Genomic DNA, 11,696 nt, shown 5'->3' on the forward strand with positions numbered 1-11,696 from the left:
AAAGGGCACTAGAACCTTTCATTTTCGTTAGAATTAGCCCTATCACAACATTCTAGGACCACCGGGTCGATACGATTACCCCTGGAAAAAAAAACAAAAAACAAAAACAAACAAATAAACACGCATCCGTGATCTGCCTTCTGGCAAAAAATACAAAATTCCGCATTTTTGTAAATAGGAGCTTGAAACTCCTTAAAAAGGGTTATCTGATACGCTGAATCTGGTGGGGCAATTTTCGTTAAGATTACATGACTTTCAGGGGGTGTGTAAAAATACTTAATTTTTTCTATTTTTTCCGAATTAACAGGCCCCCCACTCCCCCCAGATGGTCTAATCAAGAAAACAATAATCTCTAATTGAATCTGGTTCCTGATATGCCTGCCAAATTTCATCGTCCTAGCTTACCTGGAAGTGCCTAAACTAGCAAAACCAGGACCGACAGAATTTGCGATCGCTATGGGTCTTGTTAGATACCAAGAGTCATAAAAATAATAAGGTTCCAGGTGCTGATAGTGTGGTAAATAAGTTCCTTAAATATAGAGGCTCTGAGGTTAAAAATAAGTTACTGAAATTTGCAGTATGATTTTTGAAAAAGGAGAAGTACCTAACAATTTTATGAAAATATTAATTAAACCACTGCGTAAGAAAGGTGATCAGAGTAAGTGTCGTCATTATCAAGGCATTAGTCGGGTCTCTGTAAGTAGCGAATTACTAAGTAATGTGATACTTTTTAGACTGAGAGATGTTGCAGACAAGGTTTTAAGAGAAGAACAGTGAGGTTTTAGAAGAGGTAGATGAAGTATCAACCAAATGTTCCCTCTCAGGTTAATAATTGAGAAGTGCCTTAGCTGTCAAACACCTTCGGTCCTCAGTTTTGTAGATTATGAGCAACCATTCGCTTCTGTTGATAGAAGAGCTTTAGCAGAGGTCCATCCCTTTTATGCTATGCCACACAAATACGTTAGAGTCATTAAAGCTATGTACGAGAATAAAATTGCTGCAGGTAAGGTAGGAAATGAGGTTAGTAGCTAGTTTTGTATTTGAGATAAGATAAGATTTTATTTAAAAAACTAAACACAAAAAAAGCAAAAAACAGCTATCACAAGCTCAAAAAGGGCTGAATTCATCAACTAGTGCCAGTATTTAATCTGGAGTTAAGGAGGGTTTTGTTCTATCCTCCTTTATATGGATCATTTTGATACACTTTATCTTAAGTAGCAGAGGAAAGGCAATGGGAGACCACAGAATCAAAAAGGGAGGAGAAACTTTCCTAGACTTAGATTATGCTGATGATTTTCAGTCTTATTCAGAGTTCGGAGTGAGCACATCTAAAATCTTATATCTTATGGACTTATGGAATTTTTCAAGTGAAAGGACTTTTTATTTCGTAACAACAATTGACTTGAGATTACAGTAACGTATAATTCTGTCCAATGTTTATCAATTAGTACAATGACCTTCAGTGATTATAGACTTTTCACAGGAAACAAAATAACAGATTATATTATTATCGTATATTCTTGTTCATTTAATTAAGGTGCTATAATACCTCTTCATTATTTTCTATAGCCCCATTGTTGATTTAATATCGTTAAGAAGCGTACTGGGAACAAGCTGAAGCGGCAAAAGAACCTCCCGAAAGCAATGTATTGTACCCGCCGGTATTAAGTTATCCGTAAATTACTGGGATGAATTGAAGGGCTAGAGATAATGCTAGAGATTATTGTTAAATTCAGTATTGATGATCTGGCCCTAGCAAAATTTTTAGGATTTCCTGATGGGCCAGTTCGTGTTATTGAGGTTTTGGATCCAAAGACTGTCATTTCAAACTAAAGAGCCGTAAAGTATCTGGTATTTTGCGACGACAAACAACTTGTTCGCGATTCACAGTTTCTGCAGTTTGAGAAAAATGAGAGTGAAGCTAAGAAATCTTGTAGCTCACACAGATCTTGAAGCTAAGAAATCTTGTTCTCGATTCACAGTTTCTGCAGTTTGAGAAAAATGAGACTGAAGCTAAGATATCTTGTAGCAACGGCGTAAAGGGAGCATTTGAAGAGTTCATCCATCAACCGAACATTTATATTGAGCTTTGCAAAGACAAACTAAAAACTCGGATTCCAATTCCTGGGTAACAAACTATAGCGGAATCGTCGGTTATAATTAACTTGCATTACGACAGAACAGGAAATCCATAGCGTGATGGAAATTTTGGCTAAAAAAAATACACGATAAGCTAAATGAACAAGAGCTCATATGGCACTTGTGACGAGGTCGGAAGAGCCAAGAGCCAACAGCTCATATGGCATGGGCTCAAGCAGTATTATAAGAATCAATAATTTTAAAAGGAAAATCAGAGGCTTACTGCCGGTCGGAATTTAAAATGAGAGCTCTGAGAGACAAAGTCCTTCTAAATATCAAAATTCACTAAGATCCGATCACCCACTCGTAAGTAAAAAATACCTCTTTTTTTTCTAACTTTTACTCTCCTTTCTATCCTCCCCAGATGGTCGGATCAGAGAGAACAACTTTATCAAGTCAATTTGTGCAGGTCCCTGACCTGCCAACCAATTTCCATTGTCCTAGCACATCCAGAAGCACCCAACTCGCCAAAGCAGTAGAAACCCCCTAACTCCCCCAAAGAGAGCGGGTCCAGTCCAGTTACGTCAATCAGGTATCTACGACACCTGCTTATTCTAACCACCAAGTTTCATCCCGATTTCTCCACTCTAAGCGTTTACAAAGATTTCTGGTTTCCCCCTCCAACTCCCCTCAATGTCACCAGATCTTGTTGGTATTTAAAATAAGAGCTCTGAGACATGACTTCCTTCTAAATATCAAATCTCATTAAGATCTAGTCACCCGTTCTTAAGTTAAAAACCCTAAATTTTCTAATTTCTAAGAATTAACACCCCCCCCAACTCCCCCATAGAGAGCGGATCCGTTCCAGTTATTTCAATAACGTATCTAGAACTTCTTCTTATTTTTCCCGTCAAGTTTCATCCTGATTTCTCCATTCTAAGTGCTTTCCAGGATTTCCGGTTTCCAAGATTTCTGTTTCCCCCTCCAGCCTCCTATGTCCCCGGATCCGATTCAAAATTAGAATGGAGTATCTGAGACATAAGACCTTTCTATATGTCAAGTTTCATTAAGATCTGATCACCCATTCGTAAGATAAAGAAGCCTCAATTTTCACGTTTTCCAGTCCCCTCCCCCCAACTCGAAACATCAATTTCCATTAGCATCTGATCACCCGTTCATAATTTACAAATGCCTACTATTTTCTAATTTTTCTCAATTACCCCCCACCTAACTTCCCCAAAGAGAGCGGATCCTGTCTGGTTACGTCAGTCACGTATCTTGGACTTGTGCTTATTCTTTCCACCAAGTTTCACCCTGATCTCTTCACTCTAAGTGTTTTCCAAAGATTTCCGGTTCCCCCCAACTCCCCATAATGACACTGGATCCGGTCGAGAATTAAAATAAGAGATCTGAGTTACGGAGTCCTTCTAAATATGGAATTTTATTAAAATCCGATCACTCCTTCGTAAGCTCAAAAATACCCCATTTTTTTTAATTTTTCGGAATTAACATACCCCCCAGCTCCCCCAAAGAGTGAATCCGTTCCAGTTATGCCAATCACGTATCTAGGACTTGTACTTAGTTTTTCCACCAAGTTTCATCCTGATCCATTTACTCAAAGCGTTTTCCAAGATTATAGGTTCCCCCTCCAACTCCCCCCAATGTCACCAGATCTGGTCGGGATTTTAAACAAGAGCTAAGAAACACGATATCCTTCTAATTATCAAATTTCATTAAAATCCGAACACCCAGTCGTAAGTTAAAAATTCCTCAATTTTTTCAAAATTTTCCGAATTAACCGCCCCCACTCCCCCCAAGATGGTCGAATCGGGGAGACGATTGCTTCTAATTTAATGTGGTCTGGTCCCTGATACGCCTGCCAAATTTCATCGTCCTTTTAACTCCACATTTTTCTTTTTCTTAACTCAACATTTTAAAACAGTAAAAAACTTTAGCGCAAAGAGCGGGGCGTTGAGGAGGAAAAGTCCCTTTCATATAAGAAAGAATTTCTGTTCGTTTTAATTTTAAATGTGGCTCCTTACTTTCAGTTAAAAAAAAATTGTTTTCTTATTTAATTTCTGAACGTTTTTGAATTAATACATACTTTGGTTTTGGCTTCTCCGCACATAAATAATTAAAAAGAAATTTACATATTAAGTTAGTTTTGGGCCTAATAGCTTTCTCATAGTTTTAATCGGAAGATTTTAAGAAAAAAGGAGCGGCGGAGGAGGCCTAGTTGCCCTCCATTTTTTTATTATTTAAAAAGGCAAATATAACTTTTAATTTTTTACGAACGTTTTCATTATTAAAAAAAAAAATCGTAGCTTACGAATTAACTTACGTAACGAACTTCTATATTCGTATGTTTTATTATGTATATGAGGGGGTTCACCCCCTCGTCAAAACCTCGCTCTTCACACTAAAACTTAAATTTTTGTCCCAATTCCTTAAGAATGACCCCTAAATCACAAAGGCCGTAGAATAAATAGTTGAAAATAATAAAAATACTTTAGCGTAAAGAGCGAGGTATTACGAGAGGGTGAACCCCTCATATGCGTAATAATTTATTTTCGTTTTAAGTTTTAATGCTGCTCCTTGTTTTCTATTGAAAAAAACTTTTCATATTTATTTTTTCATTGTTTTTCAAATAATACTAGAAAATCATACGCCCCTTGATTGAAATTCTCTACCCCCATGACAAACTTATCTATGGAAAGATCCTCCAGCATACACCCCCCTTCAACTTGTCCCAACACCCCACCCCCAAACCGAGAAAATCCCCCATAAGATGTCTGTACACTTCCCAGTAACCATTACTATATGTAAACACTGGTCAAAGTTTGTAACTTTCAGCCCCTCCCACGGGGACTGTGGTGGAATAAGTCGTCTCCAAAGACATAGTTATTAGGTTTTTCTTCTATGGTGTATAAAATGGCTATCTCAGATTTTTGATCCTGTGACTTTGGGGAAAAATGAGCGTTGGAGGGGCCTAGGTGCCCTTCATTTTTTTGGTCACTTAAAAAGGGCACTATAGCTTTTAATTTCCGTTAGAATTAGCCCTCTCGCAACATTCTAGGACCACTGGGTCGATAAAATCACCCCTGAGAAAAAAAAAACAACAAATAAACACGCACCCGTGATCAGTCTTCTTTCAAAATATAAGAATATCCACATTTTTGTATACAGGAACTCGAAACTTCTACGTTGGGGTTCTCTGATACGCTAGATGCGATGATGTGATCTTAGTTAAGATTCTGTGTCTTTTAGGGGGTGTTTTCCCTCTATTTTCGAAAAAAGGCAAATTTTTTCAGGCTCGTAACTTTTGATGGGTAAGACTAGACTTGATGAAACTTATATATTTCAAATCAGCATTAAACTGCAATTCTTTTGATGTAGGCTAACTATTGGTATCAAAATTCGATTTTTTATAGTTTCGGTTACTATTGAGCAGGGTCGCTCCTTACTACAGTTCGTTACCACGAACTGTTTGAAAAGTCATGTCACTTTTGATTTTCCGATACCGAAAGAAATTAAGTTTCGTGTGTATGAATAGAATTGCCACATTACGTCGTCGTTTGAGGTTATTGAAAATTTCTTGTCTACTATGAATAGTAGTGTTGATGTAATAGGTATTTGCGAAACTTTTTTGTCCTTGGACAGCTCTCTCTTCTTACATTTCTCCAGGGGTATCAAATGATTTCGAAGGTGAAAAATCAGATAAAACAAGATTTGTCTTTTTTTAATGAAAAATGGAACAAAATATGAAGAGAGGGATGATTAATGGCTTTGGATTGAAGGCAAGGCTAAAAAATTTCAGTAGAAATTGCAATTTATGAGGATAAGAAAATAGTAATTTGTTTGGTTTATAAACCACCTAGTACTTCCTCGGTCGAGTCTCTCGATTTATTTGATGATTATTTATGTAAGCTTCTGTCTGAACAAAAATGATTGTATTATCATGCGCGATTTTAATATGTTTGAATCTATAATTTTGATTTTTTTAGCTTGATCTTATCGCATACTTACTTTCCTATGAGCCGTTTTCCATATAGAATAACTGAAGATTATACTACTCTTATTGATTATGTGCTTCTCACTTCAAATTTAGTACCTGATTCTTATTGTGATTAAAAAAAAACATAACAAGTTTTTTAACTCCAAGTAAGGAGCGACATCAAAACTTAAAACGAACAGAAATTATTCCGTATATGAAAGGTGTTGTCCCCTCTTCAACGCCTCGTTCTTTACGCTAAAATTTGGTTCTTCCTCACAACTCTACTTTTCAAACAATAAAAAAAATTTAGAGAGGCCTAAAAACCTTGTTATTTAAAGAAAGAAGAAAAAGTATTTTTTTGGATAATTTTTTAATTACGCTGGTTAAAATTTATACCTCTTTTTTAAGACGAAAGATGGCTGTTCAGAGACTGCATAGTCTTTTTTTCAATTTTGCTTTTTTTTGGGGTGTTTCATTGATATTGAATGAATAAGTTCTCATTTATAAGTCATTGTTTTGCTGCGTAACAGGAGCATATTATGTCCCTATGCTGCGCAGCATAAGGTTGATTGTAGTATGATTTACGTAATTTTTTTTTTTGGTTGAAAAAAAAAAAATCATACCCACCTTGATGAAAGTGTGAGCGAAATGAATGAGCTTTTAGAGGTTTTGCGAGTTCAGGTTGATACAAAAGGTTTGAAAATTAATGTTAAGAAGACTAATTCACTAAGGACAGGAATAAACCTTGGTAGTATTATTAGTAAACGGGATGGGAGCATTGGAAATATTAAAACTAAAATAGCCAAGACTTAGGGTGTTTCTTCAAAGTTAAAAACAAGTTTGAAAGAATAGGAAGTCTGAAAACCAAGATTAGAATATTGGAAGGTACAGTGATGACAATGGTCAAATATGGCTCTGAAGCGTGGAGGCTCCGAAAAGCGGATGAAGATTTACTAAATGTTTTCCAGAGAAACTGCCTACAGATTGTTTTGGCTATCTGACTGACTGACCGTATTTCAAACTGCACGCTGTACAAAAATGTGGCTCAATCCCGCTTTCCAGGATTATAATGAAAGGAAGGTTGAGTTGGCTAGGGCAAGTTACGCAGATTAAGGATGGCAGATTGCCAAAGATTGGCCTTTTCTGCCAACCACCAGCGGTTAAACTGAAGGCTAGTCGTCCTCGTCTTGGGTGAGGGATGTCATAAAGAAAGAATAAAGGGAACGATAACATCCTGTGTGAGTGGAAAGAGGAAGGCTTTGAACAGGTTAATATGGACGAGGAGCGTTCGTAGCTATGTTGACCTCAGGTGGCTTGGTGCTGCAGTGACTTATTAGTATTAGTAGTAGTAGCAGTAAAAACCCTTGTTAAAATACATACGAATATTTTTTACAACTACCAATTTTTACTCTTTACGCAATTTAATGTGTTTTCATACTAAATCTTTTCAAAGATATTTGATTATAAAAGCAAGTCCAATTTCTACTAAGAATCAACCTTTTGTTTTTCTTTTTTAAGATTTTTGAATTATTGTAATCCCTTGTTAAAATATATACAAATGTTTTTATAATTACCGATTTTTCCTCTTTACGCAATTTAATGTCTTTTCGTAATACAGTCTGTTTAAAGATGTTTGATTATTTAAGCTAGTCCAATTTCTAACATCAATATATACTAAACTTCAAACTTTTGGTTTTCTTTTTTAAGGTTTTTGAATTGTTGTAATCTCTTGTTAAAATATATACAAATATTTTTGCAATTACCAGTCTTTTCCTCTTAATGCAAATTAATACCTTTTCATACTGGCCTATTCAAAGATATTTGATTATCAAACAGTTCGTGGTAACGAACTGTAGTAAGGAGCGACCCGGCTCAATAGAAACCAAAACTCTAAAAAATGGAATTTTGATACCAATAGCTACATCAAAAGAATCGCATTTTAATGCTGATTTTAAATATATAAGTTTCATCAAGTTTAGCCTTACGCACCAAAAGTTACGAGCCTGAGAAAATTTGTGTTATTTTAGAAAATAGGGGAAACACTCCCTAAAAGTCATAGAATCTTAACGAAAATTACACAATCAGATTCAGCGTATCAGAGAACACTACTGTAGAGGTTTCAAGCTCCTATCTACAAAAATGTGGAATTTTGTAGTTTCTGCCAGAAGGCAGATCACGGATGCGTGTTTATTTATTTTTTTTTTTTTCTTATTTCTTTTTCCCAGGGGTTATCATATCGACCCAGTTGCCCTAGAATGTTGCGAGAGGGCTCATTCTAAGGGAAATGAAAAGTGCCCTTTTTAAGTGACCAAAAAAATTGGAGGGCACCTAGGCCCCCTCCCACGCTAATTATTTTCCCAAAGTCAACGGATCAAAATTCTGAGATAGCCATTTTATTCAGCGTAGTCAAAAAACGTTATAACTATGTCTTTGGGGACGACTTACTCCTCCACAGTCCCCGTGGGAGGGGCTACACGTTACAAACTTTGACCAGTGCTTACATATAGTAATAGTTATTGGGAAGTGTACAGGTGTTTTCAGGAGGATTTTTTGGTTGGGGTGAGGGGTTGAAAAGAGGGGGATATACTGGGGGAACTTTCCATCGAGGAATTTGTCATGGGGGAAGAAAATTTCCATGAAGGGAGCGCAGGATTTACTAGCATTATTAAAAAAAAAAACAATGAAAAAATAAATATGAAAAAGTTTTTTCAGCTGGAAATAAGGAGTAGCATTAAAACTTAAAACGAACAGAAATTATTACCCATATGAGGGGCTCACCTCCTCCTAATACCTCGCTCTTTACGCTAAAGTATTTTTAATAATGTCAACTATTTATTCTACGGCTTTTGTGATTCAGGGGTCATTCTTAATGAATTGGGCCAAAATTTAAGATTTAGTGTAAAGAGAGAGGTACTGACGAGGGGGCGAACCCTCTCATATGTGTAATAAAAACATGAGAATAAAAAATTCTTTACGTAAGCTAGTTTATAAGTTACGTATATCTTTTACTAATAAAAAGATTCGTAAAAAATTAAAAGTTCTAGTTGTCTTTTTTATTCACCAAAAAATTGGAGGGCAACTAGCCTTCCTCCCCCGCTCTTTTTTCTCAAAATCATTCGATCAAAATTATGAGAAAGCCATTTAGCGAAAAAAAAAAATATGCAAATTTTGTTTTAATTATTTCTCTGCGGAGAGCCAAAATCAAAACATGCATTGATTCAAAAACGTTCAGAAATTAAATAAAAAAAAACAAGTTTTTTCAACTGAAAGTAAGGAGCGACATTAAAACTTAAAACGAACAGAAATTACTTCGTATATGAAAGGGGCTGCTTCCTCATCAACGCCCCGCTCTTTACGCTAAAGTTTATTACTGTTTTAAGAAGAAGAGTTGAGAAAAGGAGTCAAACTATAGCGTAAAGAGCGGGGCGTTGATGAGGAAGCAGCCCCTTTCATATACGAAGCAATTTCTGTTCGTCTTAAGTTTTAATGTCGCTCCTTACTTTCAGTTGAAAAAACTTGTTTTTTTAATTAATTACCACAAGTCCGATTTCTATCAGCAATTTCTACTTAGCTTCAAACTTTTTATTTTCTTTTTTAAGGTTTTTGGTTTGTTGTAATCACTTGTTAAAATATATACAAATATTTTTGTAATTACCAGTTCTTGCTCTTAAAGCAATTTAATGTAAACTTCTTCATACATGAAAATCCTCAGTTTTTCTACATAAGTGTGACAACGTCATTGCAATACTGATGTATGATTTTCTACCATTATTAAAAAAAAGACAATAAATAATTTTTTTTCAACTGAAAGTAATGAGCAGCATTAAAACTTAAAACAAACATAAGATATTACGCATATAAGGGGATTCGTTTCCTCCACAATACCTTGCTCTTTACGCTAATGTATTTTTAGTAATTTCAACTATTTATTCAACAGCCTTTGTGATTCAGGGGTCATTCTTAAAGGTTTGGGACACAATTAAAGCTTTGGTGTAGAGAGCTAGGTATTTACGAGGGGGCGAACGCCCTCATATACGTAATAAAGTTAATTCGTAAGGTAAGTATGTTTATTACTAACAAAAACTTTCGTTAAAAAAAGTTGCGTTTTTAAGTAACCAAAAATTGGAGGGCAACTAGGCCTCCTCCCCCACCACTTTTTTATTATCAAAATCGTCCGATCAAAACTATGAGAAAGCCATTTAGCAAAAAAAAAGAGAAAAAAAAATAAAACTTTCGTTTTAATTATTAATGTGCAGTGAGCCAAAATCAGAAGATCCAATAATTCAAAAACGTTCAGAAATTAAATGAAAAAATAAATTTTTTAAACTGCAAGTAAGGAGCGACATTAAAACTTAAAACGAACAGAGATTATTCTGTATATTGAAATGGTTGTCTCCTCCCCAACACCTCGCTCTTTACGATTAAGTTTTTTTTTATTGTTTTTAAAAGTAGAGTTGTAACAAAGAGTCAAATTTTAGCGTAAAGAGCGGGGTGTTGAGGACGGGACAACCCTTGTAATATACGGAATAATTTCTGTTCGTTTTAAGTTTTAATGTCACTCCTTACTTGCAGTTAAAAAAAAAACTTTTATTTATTTATTTAATCGTTATTAGAAATCGGACTAGCTTAAACAATCAAATTTCTTTGAACAGTGCAGTATGAAAAGACTTTAAATTGCATAAAGAGCAAAAACCGGCAAATACAAAAATATTTGTATATAGTTTAACAAGGGATTACAAAAATTCGAAAACCTTAAAAACGAAAACAAACGTTAGAAGGTTAGTAGATATCGTTGTTAGAAATCGTATTTGCTTTTATAATGAAATATCTTTGAAAAGATTTTAGTATGAAAAGACAACAAGTTCCCTGCGGTTAGAAGACAAGCAACAATAAGAATCCATATAAAAAAGTCTGCCGCGTGTCAAGTGCCATGACCAGGCGGCTTGTAATTGAAAAAAATATTTCTATATATGTTTCAAGGAATTATAGCAATTCAAGAACTTTAAAAAAGAAAACCAAAAGTATGAAGCTTAGTAGATATCGTTCTTAGAAACCAGACTTTAATGATGAAATATCTTTGAAAATAGTGTCAGCATGAAAAGACCGTAGATTGTTTCAAATTGTCTGCGGCTAGAAGACAAACAACAATGAGAATCTATATATAGAAGCCTGTCACTTACCGCGGCCCGGTGACGCAGTCATCGGACTCCTTTTGAAAACAAACTAGCAGATTTTAGCTAAAAGGCCTTTTAGGCAGGTTTTAGCTACGCTTCATCCAAACTTGAATCTCTACCTCCAGTCTATATTTTAAGTTGTTGAGTATCTAACTTGTGATAACTACGATTATTTTAAACAATGCTTATGGTGTTTTCAAGGATTCTTACATTAGCCTACTATAAAAGGACTTATTCAAGTACAAAATGCTATACTTTACGCAACATTGCTTAACTATTTAGCATAACAATTACGTACGTATTATGATTGCCACCGAATTCCTTCGAAATTCTAAATCTTTCGATTTTTTTTTTATTTTATTAACTATGAACTAGGATATAAGAAATTGTAGGTACCAATTTGATACAAATAGGCAGCCTTATCAAACAATTGCTACATCTCTGTGTAT

General features: G+C 35.2%; 2 protein-coding genes across 3 annotated transcripts in view; one reads left to right on the top strand and one right to left on the bottom strand.

Moving 5' to 3' along the window:
* Nucleotides 1–11,696, bottom strand: part of LOC136032621 (cilia- and flagella-associated protein 298-like) — a 100,668-nt gene that overhangs the window by 20,226 nt on the left and 68,746 nt on the right. The window lies entirely within an intron of this gene.
* LOC136032594 (uncharacterized) overlaps nucleotides 1,341–11,696 on the top strand; it is a 43,761-nt gene continuing 33,405 nt past the window's right edge. The window contains exon 1 of one of the 2 annotated variants that reach the window (XM_065712887.1): nucleotides 1,341–1,413. The gene's annotated coding sequence lies outside the window, so the exon portion shown is untranslated. Of the gene's footprint in view, nucleotides 1,414–11,389; nucleotides 11,542–11,696 lie in introns of those variants that run through there. The other variant, XM_065712868.1, reaches the window with a different exon arrangement.

This window comes from Artemia franciscana, chromosome 1 (assembly GCF_032884065.1).
Source record: "Artemia franciscana chromosome 1, ASM3288406v1, whole genome shotgun sequence".
In the NCBI taxonomy this organism is placed as follows: Eukaryota; Metazoa; Arthropoda; class Branchiopoda; order Anostraca; family Artemiidae; genus Artemia; species Artemia franciscana.